The sequence below is a fragment of the Neolamprologus multifasciatus genome, chromosome 3 (genome assembly GCF_963576455.1).
Source record: "Neolamprologus multifasciatus chromosome 3, fNeoMul1.2, whole genome shotgun sequence".
NCBI lineage: Eukaryota > Metazoa > Chordata > Actinopteri > Cichliformes > Cichlidae > Neolamprologus > Neolamprologus multifasciatus.
In genome coordinates this window covers 6,483,057-6,509,663 of record NC_140441.1, presented here as the reverse complement: position 1 = coordinate 6,509,663, position 26,607 = coordinate 6,483,057, and the positions used below count along the sequence as shown (strand labels likewise).

Below are 26,607 nucleotides of genomic sequence, written 5' to 3'. Positions count from 1 at the left end.
ATGGACTGAGGATTTGTCGTAATTTTACCGTTTGCAGCTGTTATAGCTGGAATATGTGCCCTTGTTTCACATTCTTTAAGCATAAGTGAGAACAAACGACTAGGACGCTCTGATTCAAAATAGTACTTCTGTCTAGTTCTATGCAAGATGAACTCTGCTTTGGACAAGGTCATTGCATCATATTCTTCTTTTAGTGAAGCTAGGAGTGTGGACTGATCGTCTGACCGGCTAAGTTTTTGCAGATTCTGTAAAGATTCCATCTGATTTTCTAACTTGGACACCTGAGCAAGTTTTGTTTTTGCCAGCATGGAGGAGAATGAGATGGAAAAGCCACGAATGAAACATTTTGTAGTCTCCCATAAGACTTGTGGGTCGATATCCTCATTAGCGTTGATATCTAAAAAATCCTTCAGCTCGAGCTTAAGCAGGCTGAGAAAGGTAGAGTTAGTTAATAGGGACGTATTAAAGCGCCACCTGGGGGCCCTATTCTTTGAATTGGGCAGATCGACAGAGCATAACAAAGCTGAATGATCCGATATCAAGATTGGCTGAATAGAAATAGATGTATCACCTGAAACTAAGGAAGGACTAACAAAAACGTAATCTATCCTAGAGAATGTCTTATGTCTATTAGAAAAGAATGTATAATCCCTAATGTCGAAATTCTGCATCCGCCAAAGGTCGATGAGATTAAGATCTTTTATAAGTGTATTCAACAGAGAAGATGAGAGATTAACTACTGCATCTGGATAAGATTTATCTAAAACGGGGTTGACGACGGCATTGAAGTCTCCACCCAACACTATGGAATAATCATTGTATTCTAATAGTGTATTGGCAATATAAGTAAAAAAGTCCCTGTCTGGCTCATTTGGACAGTATACAGATACGAATACCAGTTTATGGTTTAAGATACTGCCAGTTACAAGTGCCAGCCGGCCGTTTTCATCACTCGAGCTATACCTGGTAGTAAGGTCGAATTTTCTCTTCAGCAAGATACAGACACCCTTGATTTTGTTTGGGGCAGAGGACGAAGCTATTAGTTTGTAGTGTTTGTTTTGAAAACGTGCCACATCACCTTGTTTCAGATGTGTTTCTTGGATTAAAGCAATGTCAGCCTTTTTACGGTATAGGTACTCAAGGACACGTGTCCGCTTAATAGCGGAGTTAAGACCATTAACGTTAAGTGACAGAATAATCAATGGTACCATCGGTACGGGAAGTGTCCAAGAATGGTCCCAATGTGAAGATAGCAAGAGAGGAAAGTTAATGTGTAGTAAAATATAATGCCACCATACCCCTGCCAAGTACTGCAATGTTTCACTAGTGCTACTGGAATTTTAACTTTGCATAGAGATATGTCTACAAGGGAGGGGACAGGGGAGGAAAAAACTATATACAAAAACTGGTGCAGACCGCACAGAGCTCCCTCCATAGGTCTGCTAAAACACAAACTTCTGATTGATTCGTGACCAGTCCTTACACTTCAACACAAAAAACTTGAGGGTCAGACGTGCACACATAGTCAACGAAAATTAAGTGGGTAAGTATATCCTACACCTTCCCGACTGAGTGAAATTATCTTATAAAGCGAAAAAAATAAAAAATAAAAATAAAAAATATGAATATAAAATATAAATACAAAAATTTGCATAAAAAATTAAATAAAATAATACAAACGTATCTTACATATGTACAGTAACAACAGCCAGCAAATGTTTGACCATGATAAGCTCAAAGAAAGGTAAAATAAATAATAAATAAAAAATAAAATAGATAAAATACAAAAATAAATAAATAAATAAATAAAAAGTACCCCGGTAGGGGCAAAGCAAGTCACTAAAGTAAATGTAACCAACCTTAACCCATGAAAGTGATCCTGCCGTCAACCTAGTTGAGGCCTGCTGCAACTAAAACAGGTCAACTAACTGGCGTTCAGTCATTCATGTCCACTAAGTTGCCTTCTCCTGCATGCTGATTATCAGCGTTGTTGGCCGCGCTGTTTAGATCGGGAGGAAAAGCGGGGGCTATATCAACAAACTGCGGCGTTGCAGGATTCAGCTTTCGTGGCAGGGAGTTAATGGAATCTTCTGCCAGTTGAGGGGATTCGAATGCCATCTTCTTACCACCCTGCTCTATCTTCATCATGGCGGGGTAAATGAGGAATGGTTCCAGGCCCATAGCCGTAGCCTTCTTCATGACAGGAGAGAAACTCTTCCTCTTTGCTGTTGTAGTCGGACTGAAGTCAGGGAAGAAAAGAAGAGTGGTGTTGGTGGCATGCTTCACTGGATATGCTTTGCGTGCCCCTTTGAGAATTGCTGATCTGTCCTGCCACCGTAATAATCTGAAGATTAGGGTACGAGGCTTCTTGGTATTAGTATTGCGGCCGTCGTACACCCGATGCACTCGTTCGATGTCGATGTCGCGCCCCTCCAACGACGGAATCCACTTGGGGAGATTAGCCTTAATGTAGCCAACTGTATCCGAGCCCTCCAGCATTTCAGGTAAGCCAACAAGCCTGATGTCGCGCCCCTCCAACGACGGAATCCACTTGGGGAGATTAGCCTTAATGTAGCCAACTGTATCCGAGCCCTCCAGCATTTCAGGTAAGCCAACAAGCCTGATGTTATTCCTGCAACCCCTGTCCTCCAGATCTGTAAGCTTTGTTGTGAGTAGGTCGAGTTGTTTCTTTAGATAGATAACCGATCATCTGTCCTCACGTGCGGCGGCTTGCACTGAGTCCACTCAGTCTTGAGTGCATTTAGCCATTACAGCTACCCTCTCGATTTCCCCGCTAACAGTATTTACCACTTCATTGGTCTTTTGAAGGTCTGTGCGTAGGTCGTGCAGAGCAGGAATCAAGATAGAGTCCATAGCTTCCCTGACTGCCGAGGCAACCACTGAATCGAGGGACTTTTGTTGTTCCTGAAGTGCTAGCTTTACACCGTTAGCAATAGCCTCGTCGAGGTCTTCCTTAGTGAAGGAGAAATCTTTAAACTTCTTCTTTAACGGAGACTGAGCAACCTCTCTTTTCCGTGATTCTCTGGTTGAAGAGGTGTCCATAGTGGGATCGGCGTCGAGATAACTAATTTATATGACAGGATAGTGATAAACAGTGGGAATGTGTGCAGAGCTAAAAACTATGCTGGCATTCCTGCCGACGGGTCACGTGATCTCTGACAATGTGTTTTTTTGACATGTTTGATTCCACTAATGGAGGGAGTTTCAGTTTGTTCCACGACTACATTTCACTCACTGCCTCTGTTTGTATCTCTGTCACTGCAGGACCAACATGGAGCGAGAAGTCAGCACTCTCAGGAGGCCGACAAACCTCACAGAAGAAAGGGAGAGAGAACATACAGCTGTGATGAGTGTGGGAAGGATTTTACCCGGACTGGACACTTAAAAACTCACCAACTCATCCACAGTGGAGTTAAACCTTACAGCTGTGATGAGTGTGGAAAGTCTTTTACCCAGGCTATAAGCTTAAAAACACACCAATTCATCCACAGTGGAGTTAAACCTTACAGCTGTGATGAGTGTGGGAAGTATTTCACCCAGTCTGGACACTTAAAAACACACCAAATCATCCACAGTGGGGATTTTGGGGTGGCTGTAGCTCAGGTGGCAGAGCAGGTCAGCCACTAATCAGAAGGTCGGTGGTTCGATCCCAGGCTGCCTCCTGGCTGCATGCCAAATATCCTTGGGCAAGATACTAACCCCATGTTTGCCTACTGGTGGTGGTCAGAGGGCCCGGTGGCGCCTGTGTCCGGCAGCCTCGCCTCTGTCAGTGCGCCCCAGGGCAGCTGTGGCTACAACGTAGCTTGCCATCGCCAGTGTGTGAATGTGAGTGTGAATGGGTGAATGACTGAATGTAGTGTAAAGCGCTTTGGGGTCCTTGGACTAGAAAAGCGCTATACAAATGCAGGCCATTTACCATTTACCATTTACCACAGTGGAGTTAAAGCATACAGCTGTGACTTGTGTGGAAAGTATTTTACCCAGTCTGGACACTTAAAAACACACCAACTCATCCACAGTGGAGTTAAATCATATAGCTGTGACTTGTGTGGAAAGTCTTTTACCCATGCTGGAAGCTTAAAAACACACCAAATCAACCACAGTGGAGTTAAACCTTACAGCTGTGATGAGTGTGGGAAGGATTTTAGCCAGTCTGGACACTTAAAAACACACCAAATCATCCACAGTGGAGTTAAACCTTACAGCTGTGACTTGTGTGGAAAGTATTTTACCTAGGCTGGACACTTAAAAAAACACCAACTCATCCACAGTGGAGTTAAATCATATAGTTGTAAATTGTGTGGAAAATCTTTTACCGAGGCTGGAAGCTTAAAAAAACACCAACTCATCCACAGTGGAGTTAAACCTTACAGCTGTGACTTGTGTGGAAAGTCTTTTACTGAAGCTGGATACTTAAAAAAACACCAACTCATCCACAGTGGAGTTAAACCTTACAGCTGTGAGTTGTGTGGAAAGTCTTTTACCCAGGCTGGATCCTTAAAAAGACACCAACTCATCCACAGTGGAGTTAATGCACACAGCTGTTAGTTGTGTGGTAAGACGTTTGCTCAAAATAGCAACTTACAGAAACATCTAGTTACCCACTCTGGAATTAAGGCGTACAGCTGCGACTTTTGTGGAAAAAGGTTCAGTGACAAAAACTACCGAAATATTCACCTACGGATTCACACTGGAAATGATGTTTACTGCTGTGATCAGTGTGGGAAACTGTTTACAACAGATGGAAAGTTACAAGAACACATGTTTATCCACTCTGAGCAGAGACCTTACAAATGTGACCTGTGTGAGAAGACTTTTAAATCTCCACATCACCTGAAAAAACACCAACAGATCCACTCCAGAAAGTAACTCTACAAGTGCAGTTACTGTGAGGATGTGTTTATGTTTTATCTTGTAATTGTAACCTGAGTGTTTGGAACAAGTCTGATCAGTAAACCTATGGAGTTATACTGAATGAACTGTTTGGAAAAATGAAGACTCATTTTCGCTCAGTAACCCGAGTGTTATAATGTAAACAGTAAAATGTAATTGGACATTGGCAGAGATGCTCTTTATTTCAGGTGACGTTCAGGATAAAAATGTTGAAGGAATTCCCTGACTTACAATGTCTTTGTTTAGAAGTGGAGCGACGCACATGGATCCAGTTTTCAGCCCTGTCGTCACTGTGGTGGTGGGAAAGTTTCTCTGTGACCTTTGTGGAAAAACTTCCAATAATCAACAAGACCTAAAACCACATCAACGTAGACACACTGGAGCCAAAATGAACTACTGCAAAGAATGTGGGAGAGCCTTCCACACACCAAGTACATTAAAATACATGAACTCTTCCACAGTGGGGTCAAAAAGCACATCTGTGACCAGTATGGGTTATCCTTCACCACTGGAGGAGAGACACCATACAAGTGCAGACACTGTGACAAAAGCTTCTCACAATCAGGTCATCGTAACAAACATGAACGTACACACATGGAAGTGAACTTCAGTTGTGACCAGTGTGACAAGAGCTTCAGGAATCTCAGTTCATACTCCGAACACAAACGATTCCACACTGTAAATAAACTGTTTCACTGTTACCAATGTGCAAAAACCTTCACTTCATTATCTGCTCTGTGCAAACATCAGCCTGATCATGCAGGACTGAAATCACTGGATCACAATGAATCAGAAGAGAGAGAAAGATCCTCTTCTGGTTTCAGGGTTGGACTTAAAAACCTTGAGATCAGGCTCCACAGAGTTCAGATGGAATCTCCTGTAAAGAGTGTCAGCTGATGCCACACTTGGATCTGATGAGGTAACTCTGATTTCTGGAGCTGCAGTGAATAATCCTTAATGTTACATTTAGGAAGCTGCATGTATAGATATGTAAATCAAGTTCATGTTTTTGCTTTGAGGGATTTTAATTCTCTAAAATGTTATCCCTGTTACATTTTAATCTTTGTTCCCTTAGGACACAGCAGTGTTTAGTAGTTGTACTTGTTAACGCTGGTAAGGCATTTTTTTAAACAAATGTTTCAAACTATTTACAGAACAATCAGGTGTTCTGCATCAAATCTGATGCCACACAAATTATTTGTGCCTCTCCAAAAAATAATTTCTAACCACTATGAGATAAAGGAGAACATCAAAAGCCTGATACCTGCAGGCCTGACAACAGGAGATGTATCACTCCTGTAACATTTAGCAGTCGCCTCATTGTTCTGACACACACAACAAAACTATTGACTACACACTAACTACACAAGATTGGCGCTAAACGTCACAAATCTCTCACATCTCAAAACACTGCCATCACTCCTAAAATTTCCTCTTCTTAACAACTTCCGTTTCTTAACAACATGGTACATTTTTTGACCAATGGGAAAGGGTGGGGGTGTTTTGGTTTTGTCTTTGCTCACAGGTGGAGAGTGCTTTAGAGCGTTTTCTTTATAAAATGCAGTTTTTACAATTTCTTCCCCCAGTAAATATAAACAACAATAGTATTCTGTAAGAAAACCAAACATTGCATTTTTTTTATCACAACTCTGTTTTTTTTGTGGTCTATCAACACAATTTAAAAACTGGTATAAAGTCCACACTTTTTCCGTCACTTGTTCCGTCTGTCCTGCTCACATCTCCAATGGTTGTACATGTTGTCATTAACGTGGCTTCCCTCCACATCAGCCACGCCACTTTGCTAGCTAAAACACAGGTGTCGGCACATAAGGGCACTGTCATAGCCTGTCAACGATGTTGATTAGCTGCGCATATACGAATGTGAATCGCGTGATTAGCTGGACTATGGGATAAGGTGGCTTTGTTATAATCCCATACTGGAGCAGCCAGTCACTGACTAACACTGCAAAACAGAATTGTTAACGTATTTACTTTAATTTCACTTCAGGTTAGAATTTTATTTTGTGCGCAACACAGATTTTTTCTGCACAGAGACCGTGCCAGCAGTGCACAATTGTGCACACGCGCAGCTTAGAGGGAACATTGGTGATGATTTTCACAAAGTGAACATGGTCTCATGGTTTGATGCTTGTCCAATGCCTGGGTTGACCTGGACTGGTTAATCACTGCTTGTCTTTTTTTATAATGCTGGATTTAACCAACGCTTACTGGCAGATCCCCTTGTCTGCAGAGTCCAAAGACAAAAACGGCCTTCTCCACTCTGTATGGTTCGTACCAATTCGTCACACTTACCTTTGGCTTATTTGAAGCACCTCATGGAGCGGTAGCTGCTTCCTCAAATTGCATATGCTGTTTCCTACCTGAATGATGTTGTTGTGGTACCCCTGTGAGGGAATAGCCACATTAATATCATTTTGTGTAAAACATTTGTATTATGGGACATTTTTTATTACTATATGTATTTATATTCAGTTTCTTTAAAAGAATCGAAATCCTTGAAAAAGGGAGTCATATTATGTTAGAAAGCCGTGAGGGCGGAACGCTGATGGTTGCTCCAGGGTTTTGGGGTGCAGCCCACCTTTCACTGCCTCCTCAGACGCGTTCTGAAGGAAAACAGAGACGCAGCGTGCCTTCCTTACTCTGCTCTTCACCTGCTTTTACAGGTCGGTAAATGGTGCTCGTACCGAAAATGTTGTTTATTGTTACAATGGTTAACCACGTTAATGTGAATGGGAGAGTTTAAGGAGGTCCACCAGAGTTATTTATATGTAAACATTACCATTTACCATAAACAGGGGAGAAACCAGATGAATGTCCCACGCGGCCACATCGTGAGCCCCGCCCGTTAGGTGGAGCACTCGTGAAGCAGAGTCAGTGCGCTTCTATACTCTTTGCAAACTTTTTGTAATGCTCCACTCAAATCAGTTCTGTGAGATGTGAATGTTAATAGTGACTGAGTAGATTAGCTAGTGTAACACAAGCACTCTGAGCAACTCTGTGTAACTAACAGATGCATGGCAGGTTAATTAAACAAGCTGGGTTTCAATATGCACTAAATAGTGATTTTGCCAGTAAATTACTGAAGGGAACAAATGTGATATATTTACCGATGCTGGTATTGAATATAACTGTTTAGCCAGTAAGACACTGTAGAAGACAATGTGATGTGTTCATTGATATAAGTAAGGAATGTAACTGTTATGAAAGAAGATGTTAATTAGAGAAAATGAACCAGTAAAGAGAGTACATTTCACTGAGGATGTGAAATAAGTAAATGTAATTGATGTGAATGAGGAACCAGCTGAATAGTATATTGAAAGCTTATGGTAGTGTCTATATAGCATTTGTTTGTGTGAAATAAATCAGACTCAGACACGTTCTGGAGGAAAACAGAGACTCATTGTGTTTCCTTACTCCGCTCTTCACCTGCTTTTACAGGAAACATATTTGTCATCATGGTCTTCATCCTTGGGACCAGTAACAAATCTTGGGGGCTCGTCCAGGATCGTGGCCACCTTGCAGTTGGGGCTGCAGGTACAAGTAGTCAGACTGGCCTAGCCAGCTCCATCCCTGATATCACTAACGCTGAGCTGCAGGAGATGTTAAATAGCTATGAGTAGCTTGGCAAAAGACTTAGACAAAATGTAATGGTCCCCACTGAACAGTCACCTTGACAGCCAACAGGTTTGCCAGTTCAAGCTAACCTAACACAGAGCGACCCACTTCAACCCAACCCACCCGGGCAGCCAAGGGCCCAGCCCACTCTTTAGGGGATAATCTCTCTGAGAGATCTCTCTTATCTCCAGAGAATAGAATTTAGAGTACACCCTACATTATGTAACAAGTGTCACCTGGCAGTTTGTTGCTCTCTGCCAGGTGATTAGCTAAAGAGCTGTGAAAAGGTAGTGGGTGTGTAGGGTGAAGTCAGCGCTCTTCTGTGGAAAAAACCAGAAGCAATGAATTCACTCGGGTGCGAGTGGGTGACCACGAATCTTAATAGAAGAATTTATCAAGCCCTAGATCGACTGCACGCAGGGAAACTGATCAATATTGTAGGTATATTGAGTGATTGTTTTAGCTTCATGATTTTGAATGGTTTCATAAAATTTATATTTTATTGGGTAATATTTTAATTGATAATGTTGTTTGTTTTTCAGCTGTGCTGTCCTTTTTTTTGTTCTTTTGATTGATTTGTAATTTTGTTTTAGGTTAGTCCGTCCAGCCATAAAGGCGGTTATTGATTGAGAGTGAGTTGTGTAAGGGCGGACTAACCTCCCTTTTTGTTTTATGTTTAATTGTCTGTGCCACTTCCCTTTATCTTTATCTCCCAGATCGCAGGTCATGCATAGCGCTGATTCCCAGCTGCGCTGAGACCCGAATTGTTTGCAGTGCGTGCCACGATTGCAGTGTCGCTAAGCGGGGTGTGACGGGTTGCAGTGTTGTGTTATTTTTGCACTGTTTGTGTGGTAAGTCTCATGTGCAGCTGGGATATCAGCAGGATGTGTTGTAAGTCCTGTCTGGAAATAACTGGGATTTTGTATGTCTAATTGATGTAATAAATAAATGATCAATTTATTTCTTTGCCCCGTTTAGTCATACCTTGTCCTCGGTTACAATTAGCTGCAACAACATTTACAAACAGATGGATGAGGGGATTAGAGAAGGCTTCCCTGATGCAGAGATAGTTCATGGAGCACTCAGGATATTAAATCCTGGAACTTTTAAAGATATGTTAATCAATAAAGACGATTTGACTGTACTTGAACTGAAGGGGTTCCTCCAGGCCCACCTGAGAGAGAAAAATAGTACAGAACTCTTTCAAGAAATAATGTGTGCCAGAAAAGATGAGTGAGACACCACAGCAGTTTCTCTACCGCATGACAGGGTTGAAGCAGTGGGTCCTCTTCATATGGGACCCAATCTAACCTTAACAGTAGCAAACCAAGTCTCCCCTCGCCAGTCACATCAGAAGTAGTTAACCAGCAGCAGGGTGAGGCACTCGCTACGTCTGGTGTTATGGCACCCCACACTAAACGTGGGGCAGTTGCTAAGCTAATCGGTAAGAAAGCTCTCATACATTGCAATTTGAATGGCTTAGCAGTGAAAGCACTACTTGACACATGTGCTCAAGTTTGCATCATAAGTAAACATTGGAAAGACTGATACTTGCCTGACTTAGTCATGCGACCTCTGCCTGAAATCTTCGAGAAAATTGATGAGTTGAAAGTTTGCGCAGTCAATTTCAATTCAATTCAATTTTATTTATATAGCGCCAAATCACAACAAAAGTTGCCTCAAGGCGCTTCATAGATACAGAGAAAAACCCAACAATCATATGAGTCAACATTGTTAATAATTTCACCTCCTCACTACGTACGACTCTGGATACTGTAGCTCCTGTGAAAACTAAGGTCTCTAATCAGAAGTACCTGACCCCGTGGTATAATTCTCAAACACGTACCCTAAAGCAGATGACTCGTAATCTGGAGAGGAAATGGCGTGTCACAAATTTAGAGGATCATCATTTAGCCTGGAGAAATAGTTTGTTGCTTTATAAGAAAGCCCTCCGCAAAGCCAGAACAGCTTACTACTCATCACTGATTGAAGAAAATAAGAACAACCCCAGGTTTCTCTTCAGCACTGTAGCCAGGCTGACAAAAAGTCAGAGCTCTTTTGAGCCAACCATCCCTTTAACGTTAACTAGTGATGACTTCATGAACTTCTTCACAAATAAAATTTTTATCATTAGAGAAAAAATTACCAATAATCATCCCACAGATGTAATATTATCTACAGCTACTCTTAGTTTCATTGATGTTAAGTTAGACTCTTTTTCTCCAATTGATCTTTCTGAGTTAACTTCAATAATTACTTCCTCCAAACCATCAACGTGTCTTTTAGACCCCATTCCTACAAAACTGCTCAAAGAAGTCCTGCCATTGATTAATTCTTCGATCTTATATATGATCAACCTATCTCTAATAATCGGCTATGTACCACAGGCCTTCAAGGTGGCTGCAGTTAAACCTTTACTCAAAAAGCCATCTCTAGACCCAGCAGTCTTAGCTAATTATAGGCCAATCTCCAACCTTCCTTTCATATCAAAAATCCTTGAAAGAGTAGTTGTCAAACAGCTAACAGATCATCTGCAGAGGAATGGTTTATTTGAAGAGTTTCAGTCAGGTTTCAGAGTTCATCACAGCACAGAAACAGCTTTAGTGAAGGTTACAAATGATCTTCTTATGGCCTCTGACAGTGGACTCATCTCTGTGCTTGTCCTTCTTGACCTTAGTGCAGCATTCGATACTGTTGACCATAATATCCTATTAGAGCGATTAGAACATGCTGTAGGTATTACAGGTATTGCACTGCAGTGGTTTGTATCATATCTATCTAATAGACTCCAATTTGTGCATGTAAATGGAGAGTCCTCTTCACACACTGAGGTTAATTATGGAGTTCCACAGGGTTCAGTGCTAGGACCAATTCTGTTTACATTATACATGCTTCCCCTAGGCAGCATCATTAGAAGACATAGCATACATTTTCACTGCTATGCAGATGACACCCAGCTCTATCTGTCCATGAAGCCAGATAACACACACCAATTAGTTAAACTGCAGGAATGTCTTAAAGACATAAAGACTTGGATGGCCACTAACTTTCTGCTTCTTAACTCAGATAAAACTGAGGTCATTGTACTCGGCGCTGAAAAGCCTAGAAATATGGTATCTAACCAGATTCTTACTCTGGATGGCATTACCTTGGCCTCCAGTAACACTGTGAGGAACCTTGGAGTCATTTTTGACCAAGATATGTCCTTCAACGCACATATTAAACAAATATGTAAGACTGCGTTCTTCCATTTGCGCAACATCTCTAAAATTAGAAATATCCTGTCTCAGAGTGACGCTGAAAAACTAGTTCATGCATTTATTACTTCCAGGCTGGACTACTGCAATTCATTATTATCAGGATGTCCAAAAAACTCACTGAAAAGCCTTCAGTTAATCCAAAATGCTGCAGCAAGAGTACTGACAGGGACTAGAAAGAGAGAGCATATTTCTCCTGTTTTGGCTTCCCTTCATTGGCTTCCTGTTAAATCCAGAATTGAATTCAAAATCCTGCTCCTCACATACAAGGTCTTAAATAATCAGGCCCCATCTTATCTTAATGACCTTGTAGTACCATATCACCCTATTAGAGCACTTCGCTCTCGCTCTGCAGGCCTACTTGTTGTTCCTAGAGTATTTAAAAGTAGAATGGGAGGGAGAGCCTTCAGTTTTCAGGCCCCTCTTCTGTGGAACCAGCTTCCAGTTTGGATTCGGGAGACAGACACTATCTCTACTTTTAAGATTAGGCTTAAAACTTTCCTTTTTGCTAAAGCATATAGTTAGGGCTGGACCAGGTGACCCTGAATCCTCCCTTAGTTATGCTGCAATAGATGTAGGCTGCCGGGGATTCCCATGATGCATTGAGTTTTTCCTTTCCAGTCACCTTTCTCACTCACTATGTATTAACAGACCTCTCTGTATTGAATCGTATCTGTTATTAATCTCTGTCTCTCTTCCACAGCATGTCTTTTATCCTGTCTTCCTTCTCTCACCCCAACCGGTCGCAGCAGATGGCCGCCCCTCCCTGAGCCTGGTTCTGCCGGAGGTTTCTTCCTGTTAAAAGGGAGTTTTTCCTTCCCACTGTCGCCAAAGTGCTTGCTCATAGGGGGTCATATGATTGTTGGGCTTTTCTCTGTATCTATGAAGCGCCTTGAGGCGACATTTGTTGTGATTTGGCGCTATATAAATAAAATTGAATTGAATTGAATTGAACAGGGAAACCACATCATTTGATGGCTGGGTACCCATCATGATCAACTTACCGTGGGGTGAAGACCCCAGCCTCTCCGTCAGTACTCCGTTCCTCGTCAGTACCTTGCCTATGGACAAACCATTGATCGGTTTCAATGTCTTGGAACAGATCACTGAGGAGCAACTAGAGCAGTTGATACCTACTCTTGTTACCTTGCTGTGTAATGCCATCTGTCTTCCCCCTGAGAAAGGTGAGGTGGTCGTAAGCTTAATCCAGACAGTAGAGCCAAACATTACACAAGGCTGCTTGAGGACAGTTGAAAGGGATGTGATTATCCCTGCTGAACAGGTCACCTGGTTAAAGTGCCGGGTTCCATCAACCATGAATCCGTTTGATTGTTTAGTGCTGTTTGAGGCTGATGAGGGTAACCAGGCCCTAAAGCGGTTCGATGTCTTGACAGGGTTAGTTGAAATACAGAATCCAGCTAAGCCGTACATCACCATTGCTCTGAGTAATGACACCAAACATGATATCACCTTGACAAGGAAGACGGCCCTGGGCACCTTACAGCCGGTTGAACGTATTGTGGAGGTCGAGGCCCCAAACGAGTGCCCACCTGGAATAACAGTTCGCGAGATAACGGTGGAGTCAGCTGGACCTCTCCCAATGTCGTGGTATCCGCCAGTGAATCTTGATCATTTGGAGGAGGGACAAAAAGAGATTGTCCAGAGAATGTTGTTTGATGAGTGCAGGGTCGTTGCGTGGGATGGGAATGATATTGGTTGTAATCCGGATCAGAAAATGGTGATAAACCTAAAAGATGACATACCAGTGCAGAGAGCATATACTTCCATGTGATTAGGTAGAGGATCATCAGGGGGTCCTTTTGTCCCTCTTTGGGGGGAAACTCCCACTAGGTTTATATCTGGGACTCCCCACCAATTGACCCTTAGAATGGAAGAAGCTTCTCGGATGAGAGGTGAAACATCTTCGAGCAGCTCAAAGAAGTCCAGATGCTTTTCTTTCCAAGCTCCTTAGTCTACGATGACCTGCATGACTGACAACCTTCATAGACATAATTGTTTGCCTTTTTTCGGTGTTTTATTTGTTCCAGACTAAATCGGTTTGGCTGAGATCAAAGTTATTAGATTATTAGATTAAATAAAACTTCATTAATCCATTGGGTGGGTTCCTGCAGGACAGGATTCACACAGCTGAATAAATGTTAAACAGAAAACTGATTAAACAGAAGTGCGAGACTTCATAAAAACAGACTTCATAAAACAGACATAAAAAAGGCCATTCATTTGGTTTACATGTAAGTATTTATTTAGCCACAGCTATTTTATTTATGTGGAGATGCCCGGGGAAGAGGCTCATAATGTGGTGGGAAAGTGGCTGTGTGGTTTCCCCTTGGGTATTACACATTTCTTAATTAACTCCACCTCCGCCCTCCAATCAAGGCTGCTCACTGGCCCGGGCAGCCAGTAAATTCACAGCCTGGTACGCCGGCCCCGTCGTCTACATGGAAGCGACGTTCACGCTGCCGGCCCTTTTCAACACAGCCAGATTCCCAGACATCTCAAAAGTCAGCTGTCGTGAGTAACAAGGACTATTTTCCTTTACTATAACCATAATCTTGCCATAACCATGCCAATCATCAGTCCATCTGCTTGAGGCTGCCACGACATCACCATCACAGACACCCATGGCAGCCTCGCCACCATCATCTCCAACGCCTGTGGCTGCCACACCACCATTACCATCTGCTCAATCATCCGCAGCTGCAATGCCGCCGGAGGGACCCGCTCTGCCCGAGCAGGAGGTCAGCACAATGGAGGGTCCTGCATGTCCATGTCCGGCACAGCGTCCAGCATGCAGGGTACTGTCAGGGACCTGGGCTCGAGCAACCCTGGTTCCCTGTGCACTTATATTCACTTATATGTGTGAATTTGCAGCTGGAATAGGGGTTAAAGGTATCATCAGACTTGGGAAGTTGCTGCTTTCTACAAACAGCAAGTGAAATAGCACAACCAACAACTGTCATACTTGCATTAACAACAATAATAACAAAACAAACTACTACGACAATCAGTCCAACATATCCCTCCAACAGATCCATCCATTCGGTTCCTCCTGGCTGACCTGAAGGTTAGAAACATATGTAGGGTGTCAGCTGTCAAGTAGGTGATGAGTGAAGTAAGTAAGTAACTAAAACTTATTAATATAGCACTTTTTTAGACAAGAAACAACATAATACACAACAACATCATAAAAAATATTTTTATAGTTGATCAGAAATTTACTGTAACTGTTTTGTCTGGGAGTGTTATCTACTGAAACTGAATTGTAACTGAATCTTGGCTCCATCCAAACATGCCCAATGCCTAGGTGGAGTTACCAAGCTGGACATTACACTACCAGGATCACACCAAATATTCCTGTAAGGAAAGGTGCGACCACAGCAGAGAGCAACCAGGGCGTCCATATCATTGTTGGTGACTTTAATAAGGCATGTGTGAAAATTGTACTCCCCAAATTCCACCAATATGTTACATGTCCTACCAGAGGGGTAAGGACACTGGACCATGTGAAGATATCAAGCAGGTCTACAGACTGACACCCCTCCATGACCTAGGACAATCTGACAGAATCTCTCTGCTCCTCATCCCTGCCTACATCCCTCTCAGGAATAAACAATCCCCTCCAAGCACCCTGGTCATGGCTACCGACCTATAGCCCTCACAGGAAAAGCTACGTGAGGATGGTCTTCGTGGACTACAGCTCAGCGTTCAACACCATAATCCCAGACATTTTTACCACCAAACTGGACCACCTTAATCCTGATCCTGATTTAAATATTACCTCATCAACTGGCCCCAAACAGTCCATGAGTCCAGCAGCCACATCTCTGTCAATCTCACCTGGGCCCACAACACCAACATGCTGGTAAAGAAGGCCCAGCAGCAATTGCATTTCCTCCTTGTCCTAAGAAAGAATAACCCAGACCAGAAGCTGCTGCTGGTCTTTTACTGTGCTTCAGTGGAGAGCGTACTCTCCTACTGCCTGGCTATTAGGTACGCAGGGGCCACAACTGAGAACAGAAAGGCGGCACAGAGGGTAAATAACCCCACTAAAAAAACATTGGCTGCCCTCTGCCACCCATGGAGGCCATTGCCATGTCCTCCATTCTCAGGAAAACCACTGTCATCGTGGGTGACCCCTTGCAACCCGCCCACCACCCATGTGACCCGTGCACTCTGGTCGGTACCTAAGGTCAGTCATGTTTCACACCTCCAGAGTCAGAAACATCTTCTTCTGATTTGGACTCTCAACAAGTAAGGGTACTGTCCCTGCTGGTGACTTCTTGTGAAAATTGGATAAACCTAGAATCTCAGCTCACAATGACTTGATGTCATCTTCATTTGGCCTTCATTTTAATGTAGCTAATCACATGCAAAGATTTAGGACTATGATCACAACATTGTGTGAAAGAAAGGTGGAGGGCAGAAACTGTGAAGACAGCGACTGTGGTGGTACAGGCCAGGTACACAGAGCGACACAGAGACAAGGATCTGGAATTAAATGCAGGCACATTAGGAAAAGGTGATAGAAATGATCAAAAATGGAACAGGAGAATGAATTTCTAAAATGTTAATATTTGTCAGAGCAAAATCAAAAAATACATCTAAGTGCTGCTCATATCTAACTGTAGGTGGAGGAGAGGTGACATTCACTGGCCCTGGAAGAGTGTCCTGTTTTGAGTCAGGTATCTCTGCTGCACCATCCACTGTGTTGAATAAGCTACGGCCTGCTGCAAGTCAAATCAAAAGAACAACATTTATTCCAAAACAAATGTCCCCCGACAAACAAAAAAGTGTTGATGAGGAGGATTTTTTTTGTCTAGGCTTTAAACCACATGTCTGTGCACTAGTATACGCATAAGAAATAGGCTTTTATGAAAACACTAAATCAAACACTACTAACTGTGGGAATAAAGGAATTATTTTACTGCATTAATAATATAACTTTATCATTAACATTGCATTAAACTGTTTATTACAGCTACTGGCATCAGATTAACATTTTTATTACAGGTGCAGCCATAATCATTGTATGCACACATTCAAAGGTTTTCCAGCTCTCTTGATGACACGGCACTCATATGTTCCAGTATCATCTTGTCTCACATTCTTCAGAATCAAAGACACATCTCCATCAGCTATCTGTCTGTCCTTCAGATCTACCCGGTTCTCAAAAGATGGATGCTGGTAATCTGGAACAAGTCGTCCATGCTGATATAAAAGGACAAGTTCTTCATCTTCCAGGTCAGCTCTGCTCCACTCTATAACTATGACGATGTGGGCTTGAGCTTGACATGTCAGAGTGACGTCCTGTCCAGACTCAGCTGTGATGCTTTTGTGATCTGAAAGAGGAAACAACACAGCGCAGAGAGGTTAACGATCAAAGTAACACTGTTAACTTCTACAGCAGCCAATCAGAGTGATGATCAGACAGCACTAAACTGTACTTACACACAAAGAATTTTCAATAATATCATTTATTACAAAATTAATGTGTGCAGCCTCATGTTGCCTGCACACACACAGACAAACGGAATGAATATGAAATAATTCTACTCTATTTCTTTCTCTTTATCTGTCATTGAAATGTCATTTATCTCCTGACAGCTAAAACTCACCTGCAGAGGTAAACATGCAGAGGCTGAATAACAACAAAGCTGAGCAGAGTTTCAGTTCAGTTTCAGTTTTATTTGTCATATGCAAGTTAGCACAGGGTCAACATTGCAATGAAATTTGTTTGACGAGCAGCAGTCACTCAGCAGCATGATGCAGTAGAAGAAAATATAATAAAATATAATAAAATAAAATAAAATAATAAAAAAATAGAAAAATAGTAAGGAGCAAAATATTAGAGAGACATGGTAAAAGAGAAAAGAGGACTAAATATATATGTATCTATAAATATAAATATATGTACACTAGTGATTAAATAAGAAAATCTTGAAAAGAAATATGACGGGAGGGCAGATGGGATATTGCACAGGAATGAGCAGCGAAAAATCACAGTATTGCACTTTTAAATATAAATATCAATAACAATAAAGTGGAGTGACCAGTGCAGATTAAACAGAGTACTTGTGAAGCTGCAGGGTAGCTTCTGAGTGCGTCCTGTGGACTGTGTTGTGTGTGTTTAAGTGTTGTGGTTGAGGTGTCGTATGGCTTGGTGGTAATAACTGTTTTTAAGTCTTGTAGTTCGAGCAGACAGACTCCTGTAACGTCTGCCAGATGGTAACAAGGAGAACAGCTGATGTGCTGGGTGGCTGTGGTCCTTGATGATGCTGTGTGCTTTACGGAGGCACCGTTGCAGATAAATGTCCTGAATGGCAGGAAGCCTCGTGCCAGTGATGTGCTCTGCTGCCTTCACGACCCTCTGTAGTGATTTACGGCTGCTGGCAGAGCAGTTTCCGTACCAAACTGCGATGCAGCTCATCAGCAAGCTCTCAATTGCACACCTGTAAAAATTTGAGGTGATGTTGGCGTTCATGCCAAACTTCCTCAGCCTCCTCAGGAAATAAAGCCACTGGCGAGCTTTCCTGATAGCAGTGTCTGTGTGAAGGGACCAGGAGAAGTCCTCTGTGATGTTGACTCCAAGGAACTTGAAGCTGCTGACCCTTTCGACCTTGACACCGTTGATGTGGATGGGCTGGTGTTCTCTGACTGGTTGTTTCCGGTAGTCCACTATCATTTCTCTAGTTTTGCTGATGTTGAGAGTCAGGTTATTTCATCCAACAACATGAATGCTTCAAAAGCGTCAACATCAGCTCTTCTCTGGCAGCATGGTGGGAGTTTCTGAAGTTGACAGAGTCTTCATTAATCCCATGCAAACGTACACCTATATGGAACAACCCTGACATATTACAAAACAATAATATGATAAACTTTTCAGATTGGAGTGGTAAAGGGGGGCTCAACCCGGGGTAGCAGTCATGGCCAATTAGGGGGGGCTCTGTTGGCTCTTAGGTGACGGTTTCCTCGTGGCTGCGTGCAGCGGGGCTAGGGGAGGGTCTGTGCTGATGGACGTGGGTTACTGACCTGGTAGCCTGGCAGCCCCTGGGTGGGTCCGGGACGGGCGTGAGGTTCTGGGGGCGCTCCGACTCTGGCGTGGGGCCCTGGCCGGGCCTCGGGGGCTTGGGTCCTGGTTGGTGTGTTGCCGGGGTTGTGGGCGGGTGGGTGTATGGGGGCAGGGTGCCACCGGTGCGTCGAGCCACCTGGGGGCTCTTCAACTGGTGGGGGAGGTTGTCACATCTTGCAGGAGCTTTCCTCCCTTCAAGAACTCTCTCTGCAGGAGGGGGAAATACAGGATGTTAGGTTTTGTATTGTTGATTGTCATTTATGCTTAGAAATATCTACTTATATATGCTTAGAGGTGTATAATCAATTGTGTAGTGATAGGATGTGTGATCTTTAGCAGGCTGCAAAGGCTTGGTGTAGATTCCAGAGTGTTCTGGAATCCACACCTACATCCTGGGAGCATGGGAGGAGGTCGTACCTTGTTTTATTGTTTTATTGTTTTATGGTAGGATAAACGTGGCTATATCTGTTTTAGGCTAAGTGCCTTTTGTTTATGTGAACTGCTGGACTTTCCAGACCAGTAGGTTTAGGGAAGTCATTTATGGGGTCATACTCTGACCCCCCCCACACACACACACACACACACACACTCACACACACACACACACACAGTATTCTTTGTTCACATGTATACCTATGTAAGATGTTATATGTTAATGACCCTATGCATATTCATGTAACCACAATAAAAGGAGTGCTATGGGGAACCTGGCTGAGAGTCTGACGGGGGTCAAGTGGTGGAACGACACTTGGCTCCAGGCAGGTCTCCCTCATGCATGAGTAACATGAAGAACTTTGCCTACTTTGGGGTCTTGCTTTGCTGTGTAATTATATTGTCTTCAACGTTCCAGCGAATAGGTTTAAGCTACAAACCTATCACAGGAGAGGTGGAGGAAGATCTCAGCCTGGGCGTCTATTGTCTTATGTAGTCTGGAAGATGAGTGGATGATGGGGTGGGTGCAGTTTTCTCTGTGGTGGGGTTGGGTGGACTGTCCCGGGCTCTGTGGGGCCGGGCGGCGCTGCTGCACTGGGCCCCGGTTCGGATGGGCCTGGGCCCCCTTTCCTTGACGGGTCGCGGAGTATGGGGGTGCCTACTGGGGTCAGTGGGGGAGCTGGCCCCAGGGAGGGGTCACTTGCCCCTCCCTTCCTTCCCTCCCCATCTCCAGCTGCCTCCCTCTTCCCGCTCCACCACAACCACCCACACATGCAGGGCCTTGGAGTAGGGGTGTGTCACCAGAGGAGGTAACCCCCCCCCCGTCCCCTTCTGGCTGCCTCTGCCTCCAAATTACCATCATGGTGTACACCTCACCACTTGCGCCGTTGCCCACCTCTCAATTTTAAATACACGTAGACATTGAGGGCTAGCAGGAGGGGCTATGTGCTTACCTGCTGCTCTCTGGCAGGTAGCTCCATGCCCTCCTGGGTTTTAAATGCACCTTAGAACACACATACATCAACACTACAATGAGCGGGTGGAGGGAGGTTTCGACTCTTCTCTCACCCCCGTTCTCTGCGGTCTGCTGGAGCGAGGGGGCTAGGAGGAGGAGTTGGCCGTCCGACTGGGGTCTGAAATGTGGGGCCTCCCTGCTGCTGCGGAGTCAGGGCGGTCTGCTTCTTCCTACCGCAGGGAAAAGGGTAACACCACCTGGCTCTGGGTGCAGTTCCCCCCTCCAGGGGCAAGGGTACCTAAACCCAGTTCGTAGAGTACGCTTGGGGAGTGTGATTGTGTGTACAGCGTCTCTTTATGTCTGTCTCCACGTTGGTTGAGTGTGGAGTAAGTGCATATGAGATCATGAGGGTGGGAATGGATGTTTTTATCTGTGTGTGCCTGTATGTCTGTGTCTATATGTCAGGTTGGGTATCAGACGCCACCTCTCTGGGGACATCTCAGGCCCTCCAAGGTTTGGAGGCCTATCTCCCCCCACCACTTCCCCTGCCAGGGGCGGACTTCCTCAGACATCGGTGCGTTGGTGGTTCTTTGTGTCCGGGGATGGGCGTCCAGGTACACACCAGCTCACTCCTTGGCTGCTGCTTATCGGGGCCTGGAGCCTGGGCCTCACTCGGGCCACTTCGGAGGTGGGGTGCCCGCGGCCTCTCGGCCTGGGGCTCGGTCACTCAGGCACAGCTGGCTGCCGGCGGAGCTCACGGGCACGTCACTGCAACCCCCCCTGGCTTCTGCTCCACGGCTGCTGAGTGACCCCTCATCTGGGACTCTCCTCAGCTCTTTCTGGGACAGTGGTGCGGCTGCCCCTCTGTTGGTCTTCCTTGGTCTCTTGTGTTCTGGGGGCCTCTGGATGTCTGGAGTTTTGATCTCCTCCATACCTGCTTCATGCCCTGGAGGACGGGGCAGTGCCCCCCCCCCCCCCCACACCCTCTAGCAGATCATTACATGAAGGAACCTTTTAAAAAACAAGCACGTCCATGCTCACAGGTGTACACACAGGTGATCACACACACAAACTACACCCTTTTTGGCTCCTACCTCAAAGCACACTGTGTGCTGTCGATCTTACGTGCTGCACAAGAATGTTTAATATTTAGTATTTACTGTTATATTCCCATATATCATTGTGATGTTGTTTATTCTATTACTCTCGTTTTCTTCTGCTTGTTTTCTTTTTTCTTTCTCAACAGGTGATCCAGGTGATCTAGTGTGAACCCTCAAAGCGGCCCGCATGCACAAAAGAAGACGTCACACACAACGCGCTCTGTTTAGACCCAGAGCAAACAGTATTGTTTGACTGATGGCACTTAATAGAAAGACTTCAGACTTTACGTTTCCCAATTTTTGCTTTAAGTTATTTTGTTATTTACATAATAATGTAGATAACCTAATAATTAGAGGAGCGGTGCTTCAAACGATAGTTGCAGATTTCTGTCAGAATCTGCAGATTATACAGTAAAAATAAAATGTTCACGTTGTCTTCCCAAAAGTTTCGCTGGATGGCCAGGAAGCATTCACGATGTCTTCTCGGGCGCTTCTCCGGCGCTGATAATTGGCGTCTGTCTTGTGTCAGTGACGTAAAAGATGGATTTAATGCCACATGACCATTCAAACAGCAGTCGCTTTCTAAAACATCAGATATGTATCGGATTCAGTACCACATATGAAAGTGACCCAGATCGGATTTGAAAATATTGGATTTGTGCTGTTTTTACACTGTCATACCATGATCGGATATGGGTCGCATAAGGTCAAAAAAGTCGGGTTTGATGTGCTCTCGCCTGCCGTGTAAACGTAGCCTAAGTGATACACTGGGGAAGCTAACAGAGTAATGTTCAAATAGTTGAACGAATGAAAGAGCTGTTTAGATGTACCTGTGTCTGGAAGAATGTCCTGTGGTGAGTCAGGTACCTCTGCTGCAGCATCCGCTGTCTTGAATAAAAAAGGAGCTATACCATGGCCTTCTGCAAGTAAAATCAAAAGACAAAAAATTATTCTAAAACAAATGACCCCTGTAGAACAGAAAAGTGTTAATAAGGGGCTGGCTAAGATCACAACCAGTGGCTTTCTGACATTTTTTCCTCTGAATGTATAATATATAATAAATAATGCTACAGTAGCAAGCAACTAACATAAAGATGGTGGAGTCCCCCATAAATTTGAACACGACTTTTTGAAAAGCACCAAAGATCCTAAACACACTGAACTCCTCACTCACTTGGAGAACCAACTCTGAGGTAGATGATGCTGATGAGCTTCATATGTTGTCTGCCTCTCTGGATGACATGACACCTATATGTTCCACTATCAGCAGTGGTCACATCCTTCCGAATCAAAGACACGTCTCCATCAGTGATCTGTCTGTCCTTCAGATGCTGATACTCTCTCAAGTATCACTGTGTGTGTCTCCTGCATGATATATTTAACTGACATTTTTTATTGTAACAACCAACGATTTAAACAGGAAATTAATGGCTATTAACAATGTTGCCCAAACTTTTGCATCCCACTGTATTAGTATATTTTGTCATTAGTATAATATGAAATAAATTCTACATGTGTCAAGTCGTGTGCCAACATTTGCTGTGTAGTAGAACTGAGACATTAGTCATTATAAAAATTTATTTGAAATAATATTAAAATTCTCAAACAGAAAAACATTAAACATAAACATAAATATATAAAATATAAGTATTTACAGAGAGACAGGAATAAAAGGACCCAGATGCTCTCCAGAGCAGGAACAAGGCTGAGGAGGAAATGCTCATTTGGAGACTGGCGTGGCCTCTTCAGGGACACCAGGATGGCCAGCTCCACCGCCGATGGACCGTCCTGGGACCCGTCCCTCATCTGCCTCGGAGCTGTCCTCCTCTGTGGGCCTGTAAAACACAGCACAAAACACAAAGAAATGAGAAGGCTGCTACTAGATTTTAATTTCAACATTGAACCCCCCTCCCCCCCCCCCCCCCCAAAAAAAAAAAAAAAATAGGATATAATCAGATTAGTTGTAGATATTTAGTAAAGGTGATCACAAGGGAATCCCACCGAGTAAAAAGCTATCAGTGCGTGCTGTACATCTGATGCTACAATTGCATACCTGTGGGTGCAGCAGCAGGAGCTCAGGGACTGGGGAGCAAGGAGAAGCAACAGGGGATGCTCTGCTGCAGAATCAGTTGGTTCTATCAAGACAATATTAAATGTTAACAGGTTGAATACAATAATCATAGTGAAAGTATATACAGTGTTACCTCATTTATTGCACCAGGGGTTCTCAGAATAAGTAAGTCATCAAAAGGTCAACATGCAGTATTCTACCACATGCAAACTTATATCATTAAAATATTATACTGACTACTAAGTAGGGATGGGTACCGGTATCCGGTGCCATGATGGCATTCCTGAGCTGTGATACACTTTAGATTCTAGCCAATCATTTTACATTTCCGAGGATAGTAGGCGGGTCCAGGTACGTACATTCTTTTAGAGCAGAGCTACAGATTAAAAGTGCCCGAGGCGAAGCGGTCAAAAGGCTGGCTGTACTTCACAGCAAAATATGCAAACTCAGCAGCCTGCAACAAGTGCTTTAAGCTGATACTGTGATACTGTCAAAGGAGGTAACACCTCAAATCCGATGACGCATAGCATTTTTTTTAAAAGCCGAGAAATGCGCCGTATTTGATAGCTTGCTGCGAGCACATCTACTGCGGGTGTGGTGCCTGTTATCGGACCTGGAATTTGCAACATCCCCCAAAAACCCAAAGAGTACAGTCCTGGCCCCTAGCCCTGCCAGTGTAGCAGAAATGATGACGGATGATGATGGCAGCAGCAGCCGTTCTTCTCTGCGTGAGTAGCTTAATGTTGTTCGTGTGTAATTTACATTGAGTAGGCTAACCACGTTATTACATTAATGCAGGTAAGGTGAACTAGCAAACATCATCATAGCTACATGCGGCTGTCTTCTTGTTTGATGGCAGATACTCCCTTCACCCTGGCCAAAAAGGCTAAAATGACCAAAGAAAAAGTGGAAAACAGTTAAACATGAGAGGTTTTTGGACAAAGTTTGTGTTTTTTCCATTGTTTAAGCTGCTTCCAGCCAAGAATGATACCATATATGCCCCATAGCTGCAGAAAAGGCTAACATTGTTATCTTTTTACAAAAAAAAACAGCTGAACATGAGAGGTTTTTGGACCAATTTTTTGTTCTCCATTCTTTAAGCACCGGTTTGAGCACCGTTTAAGCACCGGCACCGTTTCAAAAGTACCGGTTTGGCACTGGTATCGGATAAAACTTAAACGATACCCATCCCTACTACTAAGTACAATTTTCTATTGGCACGAGCCAAACGGACATTAACATGTGTTTGAACGAGCTGACGGTTCACTCGTTAAGCTGAAAGAAAGATGCTTTAATCACAGGAGTCACACATGTGTCCACTGTACCATCTGGGAACTCTTCTTGTTTAGCACTCGTAATAACACAAACACTAAATCCTCCTTCTCTTGTGCTGTTTTGTAGCAGTGTATACACCTGAGACTGTCACCTGTCTGACTGTCCTGCACTCTCTCTCTTTTTCTTTCTCTCTGATTGTGGAATAAAAGTATGAACATGTATTTATAAGTTACACTTGTGTTTGAATCCTGCAGCTTATCACACATTTGATTTCCATGTGTGACAACTGCAAGTGTCCAGAGTGAGGACAGACTGAGGGACCCACTGCTGCACATCATCTGTGAGGCTTTGCACCCCTGATGATCCACCAGGACAAACTCAGCAGTGTGTGAGGAAGAGGAGGAGGAGGAAGAGCCAGCAGCAGCTGACAGATGGAGAGAATAGACAGACTGTTCCCTGTTTGTGAAGGACTGCTAGGAAAGTTTAACATAACTAATTGTCTGTCCTGAATCAGTCTTATTAGGTAATTTTCAAATAATGTTATCCTCCCAGTGTTTTCAGTGTGGGAGAAAGTACTCAGGGCCTTCAAGTTACACACTGTGAAAGGCAGCAACAAGTTTAATATTCAGAAACCTAAAGTATGTATCAGCAGCAGAATGGAGCTAAAAATAAATGTTTGTTTCAGTTCTATGAAGCTTTGAGTATTTCGGATTAGTAGCACTGCTGTGTTTATTGCATCATATTGCTGTAATTGTTTATATGCTTTATATATTCTGAGCTAAGTTGATCTATAGTGTTACATCATATTCTATAAGGATGTTATGTGTTTGTAGACTTTCTGCCCAGTTTGACCCATTTAGCAGAAGTCGGCCTGTTTAAGGCTCTGATATCTATTCTGTATGACTTAAAGCAGTTATGACATGGTCTGATTTTCTCACCCAATAAAGGAATATTTAATATATCAGTCTACTCTTCATTCTATCAGAAACTGTTTTCACAGCTCGTATATTTTCCTTTTTCCACATATATGTAAGCATTGAGCCAAATTTAGTAATGCCAACTGCAACTTGAATCTTTACTGAAGCTCAGTATTTGACACAGAGTTCACATCACATGTGCTGTACCAGTGTACCTGCACATGTGATGTGACAATAAAAGTGAATTGCTTTGAGAGTTCAAGTTCACTGCTGTAATAACTAATAATGATTAATATAATAACTATAATATTGGCCATATTATATTTACACTAGTCTCATGAACAACATTAGCTAATTGTTATTTACTAGCTAATCTTAAAATGACTGTTCAGTATAGAAATGAAGCCCAACAATCATGTTTTACAGTCCTGTGGTCTCAGCCTCAGATACTTATCAAATCACATAAAGCTCATGTAGAAACAAAAAAACAAATGAACAATCTATCTATTCTGTATGACTTAAAACAGTTATGACATGGTCTGATTTTCTCACCCAATAAAGGAATATTTAATATATCAGTCTAATCTTCATTTTATCAGAAACAGTTATCACATCTCGTACATTTTGTTTTCACACATATATGTAAGCATTGAGCCAAATTTAGTAATGTCAACAAATTAAATGAACAATATTTGTCTCTTATATATGATACATCTATACGCATTTATACACTGTAAAATATTCTTGTCTTTGAGTGAAGATTTAAGGTGATGGGAAATATAAATAACTGAAACTTGAATCTTTACTGAAGTTCAGTATTAAAATAAAAGTGATTTGATTTTAGAGTTCAAGTTCACTGCTGTAATAACTAATAATGATTAATATAATAACTATAATATTGGCCATATTATATTTACACTGACTTTAGTCTCATGAACAACATTAGCTAATTGTTATTCA

The 26,607-nt window shown here is 43.1% G+C and overlaps 1 protein-coding gene and 1 pseudogene across 1 annotated transcript in view; both read left to right on the top strand.

Moving 5' to 3' along the window:
* LOC146521294 (uncharacterized) overlaps positions 1 to 26,607 on the top strand; it is a 139,935-nt gene that overhangs the window by 108,126 nt on the left and 5,202 nt on the right. The window lies entirely within an intron of this gene.
* On the top strand, positions 3,940 to 4,985 carry LOC146521295 (uncharacterized; annotated as a pseudogene).